The sequence below is a fragment of the Pinus tabuliformis genome, chromosome 8, assembly GCF_031772625.1.
Source record: "Pinus tabuliformis cultivar Carrire ecotype Pingquan chromosome 8, CPIR1, whole genome shotgun sequence".
Classification (NCBI taxonomy): domain Eukaryota; kingdom Viridiplantae; phylum Streptophyta; class Pinopsida; order Pinales; family Pinaceae; genus Pinus; species Pinus tabuliformis.
This window is the reverse complement of record NC_142294.1, coordinates 1,001,270,172-1,001,282,998: the sequence shown is the minus strand read 5'-3', so window position 1 is coordinate 1,001,282,998 and position 12,827 is coordinate 1,001,270,172. Positions and strand designations below refer to the sequence as shown.

At 38.1% G+C, this 12,827-nt stretch overlaps 1 non-coding gene across 1 annotated transcript; it reads right to left on the bottom strand.

Moving 5' to 3' along the window:
• Positions 1-3,237: 3,237 nt before the first annotated feature.
• Positions 3,238-3,345, bottom strand: LOC149238767 (U6 spliceosomal RNA). The gene has a single exon (XR_016246790.1). It is a non-coding gene; the product is annotated as a U6 spliceosomal RNA (small nuclear RNA).
• Between the last annotated feature and the right edge of the window lie 9,482 nt (positions 3,346-12,827).

Genomic DNA, 12,827 nt, shown 5'->3' with positions numbered 1-12,827 from the left:
TGTCACTTGATCAATTTTTACAAAAGAAATGATAACACATTATGAGATACAAAGAGCAACACCTTCTTTAGCCAATTGATACATCTCAAGCAAAAGGGTTCAATGTTGGAGCACATTGAGGACTTTCAAAAATTAAATATCAAGGTAACTGATATTCTAGAGGAGCATATGATTGATGTCCTAATAGGGACATTAAAGGATAACATCCAACATGAGGTTTGCCTTTGGGAACTTTATTCATTGGAGAAGGCATTTAGGGTGGCAAGAAAAGTTGAAAGCAAAATTATGGCAAAAAGGAAGTCTACCACTCACAACTATAAATATGGAAGTGTTGCTACTCCTAGACTTCCACAACCTACAAGGTTGAGGCCACAACAATTGGAGGAAAAAAGAGAAAAAGGGATTTGTTACAGTTGTGATAACAAATACACTAAAGGTCATAAGTATGTTGAGAATAAATTATTTTATATAGATTGTGAAGAGAAGGAAGACAAGGAACAAGAAACATCAAAAGAGGTAGGATATACACTAGGAACCAACCCCAGAGAAAGAAGAAATGAATCCGACCATATATTGTAATGCATTGGTGAGAATTAACACTCCTTAAACTCTTAAGATAGAAGGATATATCAATAAGAAAAAGTTAATAGTGTTGATTGATTAGGGTAGTACCCAAAATTTTATTCATTGTAAGATAACCAAGGAATTGAATTGCTTTCTTTATCTAGCACCATAGTGTCAAGTGATGGTTGCAAATGGAGGAACTATAAATTAACTATAAAGTGCCATAATATTAAGATAACCATGGGGGAATATGTATTTAATAGTCTAATTCTCTCCATTCCAATGGGTGGTGTTGATGTTGTACTAGGAGTCCAATGGTTACAATCTTTGAGGACGATAGCTTTAAATTTTCAAGAAATTTTATTGATTTTTTTTGGGAAGGAAAGGAAGTTGAATTAAGGGGTTTCGCAGGTAAACTATGGAAGATATTCAACTCTAATGGCATGACAAAGCTTCTGAAGAAAGAATAACAAGGTGTAATTGCACAGTTATGCTCACTAGAGGTTCAAACATCAAAATCATCTATTTCTCTAGATCTCCAAAAAGCCTTGGACAATCATTCCAAGGTATTTGAGTCTCCCAAATACCTCCCACATATTCATGATTGTGATCACGCTATTCATTTTATTCTAGGAAGCGTTCTTCTAAACATAAAACCTTACAGATATCCCTATGCCCAAAAGAGTGCAATTGAACATATGGTTTCAGAAACACTAGAGGTCGTATAATTCAACCTAGTCAAGGTCCTTTCTCTGCTCTAGTATTATTAGTGCACAAGAAGGATGGATCATGGCGTATGTGTCTGGATTATAGGGATTTCAACAAGTTCATTATTAAAGATAAATTTCCCATTCCTGTCATTGTTGGATGAATTACATGGAGAAATTTACTTCACCAAGTTGAATCTTTGTTTAGGATATCATCAAATTAGAATGAAGGTTGAATACATTCCAAAAAGAACATTCAGAACTCATGAAGGTCATTATGAATTTTTGGTCATGCCTTTTGGTCTTACGCACCTTCCACATTTTAAGGTTTGATGAATTCCATTTTCAAACCCTTCCTTAGAAACATTTTGTTAGTATTTTTTGATGATATACTAATCTACAACAAGTCTTGGAAGGATCATGTTCAACATGTTGACAAAGTGCTCAAATTATTAGAGGAGAAACAACTATATGCAAAAACCTCCAAATGTTTCTTTGGAGTTACACAAGAGGTGGAATATTTGGGTCATATTGTATCTCATGAAGGTGTTAATGTAGACCCAGACAAAATTATGGAAAATCCCCACAACCCTAAAGCATATTTGAGTATTTCTCGGGTTGACAGGGTATTATCATAAGTTTCTTAAGAATTATGGGAGAATAGCAACGCCTCTAACAACATTTCTGAAGAAAGATGCATTTTCTTGGACTCCAGAAGCAACTAAGGCCTTTGAACATCTTAAAGAAGCTATGTACCAAGCACCAATCTTAGCTACGCCAGACACCACAAAAGCCTTTATTGTGGAATGTGATGCCTCAGAAAATGGAATTGGTGTTGTTTTAATGCAATAAGGAAGACCCATTACTTTTGAAAGTTGTCAAATCATGGGAAAGTATTTACACAAACCTACTAATGAGAAGGAAATTTTGGCAATACTACATGAACTAAAGCAATGGCGACCTTACCTAATGGGAAGACATTTCAAGGTAAAAACAGATCATGATAATCTTAAATACTTTTTGTAACAAATATTATCTTCAAAAGAGCAACAAAAATGGGTCACAAAGATGTTGGGTTATCACTTCGAAGTCATCTATAAAGAAGGGAAGCAAAATGTTGTTATAAATTCATTCTCAAGAAAGGATGAGGATGTGGAAGCATTGCTTTGTGCCATTTCTATTATCCAATCTGATTGGATAACTGAAGAAAGGGATGAATGGAAGAATGTCGAGGAGGTGTGGACACTCATTCAAAATTTACAGTAAGATCTCAGTACATTTGATACATTTATCTAGAAAAATGATTCATTATGGTACAAAGATCACTTATATCTTTGTACGAATTCCCAACTCAAACAAAATATTCTTTTGGAATTGCACACCTTGCCCTTAAGAGGGCACTCATGATTTTTAAAAACTTACTATAGGGTCAAGAAGGAATTTTTTTGGGATGACCTTAAATATGATATTCAAAAATTTGTGGCAAAATGTTTGGTTTGCCAACAAAATAAAGTTGAGACAATTAAGACCCCGTGTTTGTTACAACCTCTAGCTATTCCAAGTCAACGTTGGGAGGAGGTCTCAATTTATTTTATCATAGCTTTACCCAAGTATGAAGGAAAGAGTGTCATCATGGTGGTAGTTGATAGACTTACCAAGTATGGACACTTTTGTGCATTATCTCATCCTTTTAGAGCCAGTACAATTTCTACTGCATTTATGGAAATAATTCAAAATCTACATGGAAACTCAAAGTTATTTTTTTTCAACTGTGGTTCACGATCACTGAGTGGCCGCTACATCCACAGGTAATAATCCGGGTAAATCCACCAAAAGGGATCTATCCGCCGGCTTATCTGGTCGGGCCTAAACCCAAGGGCATCAAGGAGATTTGACCTCGTGACCTCCCAATTGGCAAGGTACTTAGCAATTGGAACTCGACCAATTGAGTTATCCCTTGGGGCTATAAAGTTTGGACCATTTCTCAATTTGTGCATGCCATTCTTGTGAAGGGGCCATGCTAATGTTCTCTGTATTGTTCCAATTTTATTAGATGTCTCCGAAGAACAAAGCCCCAAATATTATTGTAAGTGACAAAGATCTAATTTTCACTAGAAATTTTTGGACGAAATTGTTTTTCTTGTCTTAGTACTCAATTAGCTCATAGCTCATCTTATCATCCTCAATCTGACAGGCAAATTGAGCTAGTTAACAAATGTTTGGAAGGATATATCCGTTGCATTGTATCTGATAAAAAAACATAATGGGTCAAGTGGTTACCTTCGATGGAATGGCGGTATAACACTTCCTTTCATATTACAGCTAGAATTATCCCATTTATGGCACTTTATGGATATCATCCACCGTCCATCACATCTTCTTTAAGAGAAGATTCTAAGGTTCAAGCAGTGGAAGATCACATCGAGAATCAAAAACAAGTTCTCTAATTCTTAAAGGATAACCTCACTCTGGCGCATAATCGAATGAAACAATAGGAAGATCAACATCGCAGTGAAAGAAGTTTTTATGTAGGTGACTGGGTATTTTTGCGACTACAACCATACAAAAAAATGTCCCTCAATCAAGCTAAGAAGGATAATAAATTATCACCCAAGTACTATGGTCTTTACTAGGTGTTGCAAAAAGATTTTTATTATGGCATACAAATTGGAGCTGCCTGCATCTTCCCAAGTACACCCAATTTTTCATGTTTCATGATTAAAGAAGGTTATCTATGACATGCTCCCAGTTCAAATACTATTGTTAGAACTTGACGAAGAAGGAAAAATCATATTTGAGCTTGAAGCAGTCATGAAAACAAGAACCAAACAACTACGAAATCGATTATTTTCAGAGTATCTCATTCAGTGGAAGAACTTACCCCCTGAAGATTCCACATGGGAGGATGAAAATTTTATACAAAATCATCTGAAACTACTCAAGCATTAAGGAAAACACTTTTTTGAAGGAAAGGGGCATGTTAGGTCCCTCTAATACTAGTGTAGCCCCCTTATTATTATTGTTAGTGTATCCCCCTATTGTCATTGTTGTGCCCATGTAGCCCCCATACTGTTATTGTTGTGCCCCATAGAAGCCCACTATTGTTATTGTTGTGCCCTTACATTATTATTATTATGTAGGCTCTGATTATATTGTGACCCCTTATACTCCTATATGTACCAAGGAGGTATTATCATTTATATCATCCAAGAATTGTTCATTTATGTGAGGAGGTTTCCCCCTCTAAGAGGCTATTTTTCAACTCATTGACCTATCTTTTCTTATGTTTTGTGAGTTGGTTGCATAACAAATGAAGTCTTCAATTTTTAGGGATGGGTTTGCATTTACATCAAATCCATTGACAATTCCATCTCCATTTTAATGTGCATCGTGTTGTGCTCTAGCTCTACTTTGTCATTGCCTTTGTTATCCACTCCTAAGTTGAGATGTTGTTGTGGGAAATGATTTGGTGTAACTTTGTGCTCTTTGATCCCTTGAAATTTCACTGATGTTGCTTGTTGAAGATGTGTTTAAAGTTAATTTCAATGTTCATATCAATCATTTGTAGGTACAAATAACCCACCACTATAAATTAATGTTGATCCCATATGCAAGTCAACACGAGCCTTAGTTATAAGTCGTGTCATATTCTAGTTAATTTAGTCTTGACCTTGCTTGTAAGTTGACATCAACCATAGGTATTAAGTTAATGAAGTTTTAGTTGACCCATTGTTCATCAATTTTTTTTATTTTTTTTTGTTGGTTATAAAGTACGATAGGTTATTGTGAGATTGGAGGACTTTAGAAAGTTATTAGGATAATACAAATAATATTCTTGTAATGTTCCTTAACCCTTGGAATTAAAACACGAAATATATATAGAGATATTATACATGTAGAAAAGTAGACATAAGAAACAAATAAGATGAAATATATGAAACATACCCATGTATTATGATAATAAAAAGAAAGAAAACAATATTCACTTACCTATTAAGGCGGGGCAACCTTTCACTAAGCAAAGCTATAAATACAACAATACAAGATAAAACATTTCATAGCCTACTAACTCTTTACATAAATTTGTAATAACAAAATCCCAACTACTTATGGTTCCATCATTAATAAGTATTAACATCGTAGTGGGCCTTATTTAATAAAGACTCAAGAGGACCATTTTGCATTAAATAATTATCCACTACTATCTCAGTAGCCTTATTCAAAGAAGATGGATAAATACATTAATTAATAGACTCTTAGGTAGCCTAAAGGAGAGAGGTTAAGGTAGGTCCCTGACATGCCCTAACCCTTCAAAAGTAATGTTGTCCTCAAGGTTAAAGGTGGCAATATTGTTGAAGAATCATTATTGATTCCTATGTGGTATCTTTTGGCTACATATATTTCCATTGGCTCAATTTTTCTCTGACTATGTGCTAAAATAATTTACACTCTCTAGTATTTAATATTATTTTTAGTTGGAGCCAAATAGAGCCTTCTTCATCAAGTTTTAGTGAATTAGTTTGCAGCTTGCGCTTCAATCTTACAACCCTCTTCAAACAAGACACATGAAAGCGTAAATGAATCTCATAGTGGGTTGGAAGAGATAGTTTGTAGGCCACTTATCCAATGCATTGGAAGATCTATAGGGTCCACAGGACTCTGGTGCTATTTTACTAGGATTTAATCTTTGAGTGATTATTGTTTATAGGGTTGAACGTGAAGAGACACAAGACCCATTTCTATAAAAGAATGGTCTAAGTGATGTTGGTCAACTTGTTTTTCACTCTATTCGAGCCATAACTAAATTATCCTTAAGTGTTTGAAGAATGGCTTCTCTAGTGTGAAGTGTGTTATCCGTTACATTGATCTTGGAGTTGCCTAGTAAATAGGAAGTCCTTGACACAACCTTTTTGCCATATACAATTTAATATGGTATCATTTTGATAGTTCCATAATAATTAGTATTCCACTGCTATTCTAAAAGGGAAAACCATTATTCCCAACTGTGTGTTTTTTTTGAAGTGAAGTACCACAAATGGGTTTTTGAACACTTGTTGACCACTTTGGTTTGACCATCTATTTGGTGATGATATGCAATGCTCATGTTCAACTGGATACCCTAAAGTTTAAAAAACTCCTGCCAAATTTTATTAGTGAATGTAAGGTTCCCAATCATAGACAATGGAAGTGGGCATGTCATGTACCTTAAAAATATTATCCTTGAAGTCTTGGGTAATCAAGGAGGGGGTAAATGCATGTGGGGGCATAAAAATGAGCATAGTTGGAAAGATGAATGACTACCAGAATGATTATTTATTTATTACTAGCTCTTGGAAGTCCCATTATAAAATCCATAGAGATTAATCCATACATGTGTTGGGATCGATAGTGGTTTCAATGCCCTTGTCAATTTCATCATCTAAACCTTGGTTCTTTTGGCAAGTGTCATATGTTACCACAAAATCCTAGATTTTGTTTTCATGGATCCCCAAAAGAACGATCACTTAAATATTTTGTAGATTTTATGAAAGCCAAATTGAACCACTATAGGGAATGAATGCAAATCCTCTAAGACCCTTTATTTTAAGGCACAATTATTTAACAAAATAATGTGCCCTTTATACCTCAATGTATCTTGCTATCATGTATATACTTTAAGATGCTTGGGACCTTCCTAGATCCTTTGGATGAGTTGAACCATTGTGTCATTTTCCAACCATTCTCAATGAGCTTCCTCAAGCCAACTTGGAATAAGTAAATATAAGGTGAAGAAGGATCTATGCTCCTCAAATAACTTGGATCAAGTCAGGCGGAAAGAGTCGATTGTGCGGACACAATCAACCTCCCTAGGAGCCTAAGACTCTCTAGTGACAAACAAGACAAACAAGAGCAATCCTTCTCTAAACATGCATTTACTATATGGGAAATCAAGTGTTTAGATCCTACCTGTAGTCCAGCTCCGCTGATCCAGATGAGCTCCTCCTTCACTTTGAAACCTGCATCCACTACCAATCAAACGATTAAATAGCACTTGATAATCTCATAGAATAAAACATATTTAACACATAGACCAAGGAGTACATGAAACAACTCATAAATAACAAGTTATTGAGAAGAATGGACTCATTTGCATTAATAGGTAACAAAAGGAAAAAATACAACCTGAGCCTTGGTGTTGTGCAAGTCCCTCCCAGGGTCCATCAAGAGTTCTCCTTTACTTTGACAAAGCTCACCCACTTCCAAATAGAACAAGCAAAGATGGCAATCTCTCCTCACAAACTTCTAAATGGGAGTCCTAATTCCTGCAGCATCTACCCTTAGAAATGTATAGCTTCCAACCTCTCCTCCTTCTGGCCCAATGCCTGTATTTATAGTGCTCAAGAGGAAGTTAATCAGGTCCACCATCAATGGGATAATCCCCTCTTTGGATGGGATAGCTCCCTTATTGATGGGATAAGTTCCTCTTTGGTAGGGGTGCATGAACCATCTGGAGGCGCTCAATACACGTCGAACAACCTTCTAGAATGCTCTAGAAATGACCACAAGTAACTTTTTAAAGATGAAACTTGCGCATTTTGACCTTTACAGGGGTACACACCTGCCCCTTTACATACAGAGCGTCCAAAGACGCAGCTTTTGTGAACATTGGGTGCGTACCCGCAGGTAAGGTTGAGAGAACCTGCGTACCTAGAGATAAATACATTTACAAAGACTTTCTCTCTTTTTGGAGTTTGACATGGAGAGCAGAGGCATAAGACTTGCCTAAGAGGATAGCATGACTGTTGATAGAGCCATACTAACTGTAAATAGTCATGGTGACATTTTTTAGTGTAACAGATTGCCCCCTAAAGTGCGAAGCCTGTAATAGATTAGGGTTTTGTATTATCTAGGAAGGGTGAAGCGCTTTATCATTTCAAGGATTATCTCATGGAGAACCTGGTCAGAACCTGCAATTTTCAACACAAAATACATGTATAAGATTATATCATCACTGAGGTAGGCATTCCCATACTCAGATTAAAACTTTAACTAACAGACTAACTACTCTGATACAGGAATGATCTTGCAGTACATCATAATCATAGACTTTTGTAGACACAGTATGGGCGCAACCATCTGTTTATGATTAGTCTACTTAGATAATGAATACAAAACTCCTCGCAGCCTGGATGGTGGAAACTAGATCCAGGGTCTTCATTTCTACTTCCCGAATTGGTACGATTCTAGCCATGTGAATAAATGAGTTGATGTCGAACATGGTAGAAACCACTTGATTACCAGTTGATGATGTAAACTGTTAACAAGTGTGAGAGAGGCCACCAATAATGTCAATGGTTCTTAAAGTACCCAGTACAATCCATGAGATGTGAATGAATGAGTTGATGTCGAACATTTCACGGAATCCTTCGATCGAAAGTCAATGATGTAAACTGACGTCAAAGGCGAGAAACCTGCCATTGATGCATGCAGACTTCAAGGTACTGACGATTTCTAAGTCATCTCTCTAGATAATGTGTTGATGTCGATAGAAAGCGACCTGTTGCAGGCAAGCCCGCAACACGAAATCATTGTTCAAGTTGAAGAAATGTTGTTGTAAGGACTGACTCAGGGATGGTCAAATGGATGACAAGTATTTTGCAGATGAAAGTTTTGCTTGCAGACCTCTGGAACACATAACGACACGACAGATGGCTTGGTGATGAATAACTCAAAGTTAATCCCCGGAACCCGGCTGAAGACTTTCAAAGTGGTTTGATCAACTGTGAGGTAAAGGATTTCCCAACCCAGGTGAATGAAAAGTGTCGTGTCCAAGAGTGGTAATAAAGTTTCTTCTGAGACAAAGGATAACAAATAGGCTCATTCTTCTCTCTTTTCCCCCACCATTTCTGGCAAGTACCTCTTTATTTTTAACAAGCTTGAGGAGGATAACATATGCTTGATTATAAGCTCATCCTTCGGATGAGTCCAACCTAGTTTTGATTCGAACCCTAGGAAGGAGTGGTTCGTTCCTGTTTGTAATTGAACATGTCCTTTACTGTGAAATGTTTAACGAGTCCAGTATAGGAGAAACTCGGCGTTTTTCAATTTTAGAGAGTCTGAAAAACTTAAGAAGACTCCAAGTTGAACTTTTTCGTAGATTTGTGTCCCTCAAGCCCGAAAAAGTATAAAATAATACTTGGGGGAACCGCTTGATCTTGCGACCAAGGAGTACTTTCATAATTAGTGTCACTGACCTGAAAAAGTAAAAAGCGATCAAGGACACGTCGTTTTATTTCCGTATCGAGTTTGAAACGACAAAAACCCGGCAATCTTTTCCTGATTTTACGGTCAGAAAAGAGCTATAAGGGGACCGTCTTTTAATTCCGTTTTAACGAGTGTAAAAGAAACGCTCGGCAATCTTTTCATATTTTAGGAGTCAGAAAAGGGCTTAAAAGATAACTCTGATATTTTGGTTCGTGAAAAATGACAATTTTCCCTCTAAATCCCTTTGTCCTGCACAAAAACGACACATTACTCAATCCTGTTTAAGATAGGCAAAAATACATTGAAAAATATCCTTCCATGGTGAAAAATGAACAAACCTAGCATTCATTCATCCAAAAAACCTATAAAAAGACTTTTTACCATGTCATTTTTACCATTTTACTGTTGAGGTTGAAAAAAGGGCTTTTGGCAAGAAACTTCCCGTGGTCGCTGCGGAGAATCCGACCGTCAGAATCGAACGCTGTCTCTTCCAGGTATTTCACAACATCCTCCTCTTCAATTTCATCCGATTAAAAGTTTGTTTTAGGTTTTAGTTTTGATTTTTGGGGGGTTTTGGGTTTCAAAAATCGCTCTGCGGGGTACGCAGGTGCCCTTAGGGTGACCTGCGTCCCCCGACTTTTTCCTATACAGGAAAAAGGTCGGGGGACGCAGCCCACCATCAGGCCAGCTGCGTCCCGACGCTCTGTGTCCTAAACGCGGGGTGCGTCCCCCGCGAAAGGCGGAATTTGAAACCCCAAACTCCACAAACAACCATTTAAAATTTCCCAAATAAATTCTAATCTTTGTTTCTTGGTGTGTAGGGCACTCACCATGTTGGATTGGAGAGAAAGAGAGCACGAGGACGTTGATTTAGCCGCAATTAATCATCAACCTTCCATTGATGCCCTAAAAGCATGCAGACTATATAAATACTGGGCCATACCTGGCATGAGGGCTCAGGTGAGATTCTTGGAGTGGATGGTTGAGAGATGGAACATTCATGAGCAATGCTTTTACATCGGAGGGCACCAGCTCGAGATAGAGCCCTCTGACATATACTTTCTCACTGGCTTGCCAAATAGGGGTGAGCAACTCAATCTAGCCGGGACTAGGCCGGGTGGCCAATCCCTTGCTAGTCTCCGGGCAGATTGGTGCACGCCCAATGCACACCATGCGAAAGGCGTAGAAATCAAACACATCTCTCTGCGTGAACTTAAGGTTATTGCTTTCACGGTTACCAGAATTTGCGGTGCAGCCGCTTTACATATTGCCACCGGGTCCCAAATGCGGATGGCGATTGACTGTTTCCAAGGCACCATTTTCAACTGGTGTGATGCTGTGTCGGCCAATATGAAGGGCCAACTGACTAGGGCAAAGAACGGACAACTGAAGACCTTTGGATATGGGCCTCTAGTTGTGAGCTTTGCCTTAGAGAGAGTTCCGATGCTGATCCCTCAGCAACTCACTGTTGAAATCTTGGGTCCTCGGGAGCCAAAGCTGATACGATGGGTTACGGTGATGGCCCGGCATCCTGACGAGGGCACGGCGGTTGTTCGATTCCCTGATAGTTATTTTCACTGGTTAGAGGACCAGGTTTTTTCGATTCAGGACTTTCCGTATGCCGGAGTAGATTTTCGAGGTGATCCGGACATGGTTCTCCCACAGGGAGAACAATGGGATGACAGAGGTACTTTATTTTTCACAAGTTTTCAAATTATATATATTTTTTTGTTATTTATATATATCGTCTCAAAACTGACAGTAAAAATTTTCAAAATGCAGATGTTGGTCCACGACGCCCAGCCAACCTCCGGCCTTTTGAGAGGAGACATCCAGTTGCACCGGTACCGGCTCCACAGGATGCGGCTGCAGAGTCACTAGCTGAACTGGAGCAGGATCTAGAGCGTCTGACGGTGGATATACCTGAGACTACCATAGATGATATTCCTATCAGACTTCAACGCTATGTAGTCGCAGTCCCTGGGCCGTTTAGGAGATTTTTGTGTAAGGTAGCCCGTGCAGTGGTGTCGTATAGAGAGCACCACCAGTGATTGGCTAGCCACTTTTGTAGACACATGTGACATTTTTGACTTTTTGTACTTATCATTTTGCCGATCATAAGGTGTTTTTCAACCTATGATCGAAGACGATGTATATTTTTTTGACACACTCCTATCTATATATATATCACTATTACCGGCTTATCTTGTTTAACATCTGTGATGAAATGTTTTTAAATTTACTTGCATGATTATTGTAAATGTCTGTCCAACATTCGAGAAGCAATTGCATCTGCTAATGTATTTAAAGACCTCAGAATATGCTGATATTCAATGTAATCAAATTCACGTTCCAAGAGACGAACTCTCAAAAACAACCTTAATAACACAGGATTTCTAATGGCATATACTCTGTTAAGCTGTAATACAACAAGTTCAAAATCTAACCTCACTATCAAACGTCGAATTCTAAATGAAATAGATTCGGATAATAATTCAACCACTGCACTGTATTCTGCAATGTTGTTCGTTGTTTGACCGAGGCTTACCCCATGCATAGAAACTAACTCGTCAGAGGGCGAATAGATAACCCAAGCTGCGGAAGAGATATTCTGTGTACTACGACAAGCACCATCAGCAAATCCGATGTATGTTTGGAGAGGCGTCGACATCTGCAATATCAAGAGTAAAACCAAGATAAGCCAGAATAACGACAAAAAACACACTCTCTAAGCTAAGCACACTGACTAAACTAATAAACATACTAGCTAGAAAGAAAACCTAACCTAACTAAAAATTCTCCATACCCACCATTTAAGCATAATACCTCTTTAGGTAAAGTCCATTTCTGGGTTTACCCAAAGAGTCCCCATCAAAATCTACCAGCTCATAAGCCCCTTTTGCTAGCTTTCGCTTTACAATGTAGGGTCCATGCCACATAGGAACGAATTTTCCAGCACCTAGCTTATCGTTAGCTTGATCATATAATAGCACTAGGTCTCCCTCCGAAAAACTTCGAGGGGTCACATTTCTATCATACTGAGCTTTCATTCGCTTCGCGTGAGTCTCGATTGCCAATGCAGCGTCACGTCGAGCCTCATCTAATTTAGCTAAGTATAATAAACGTTTCTCCTCTTCGGAAGTAGCTGGAAGTAATTCGACAGCCATTTGAAGTGATGGGATTTCGCATTCAATGGGTAACACAGCTTCCAAGCCATAAACTAGCTGGAAAGGAGTGAACCCTGTTGAAGTTTTCACTGAGGTTCGGTATGCCCATAGTGCTGAAAATAACATGTTATGCCAATTCGACCGA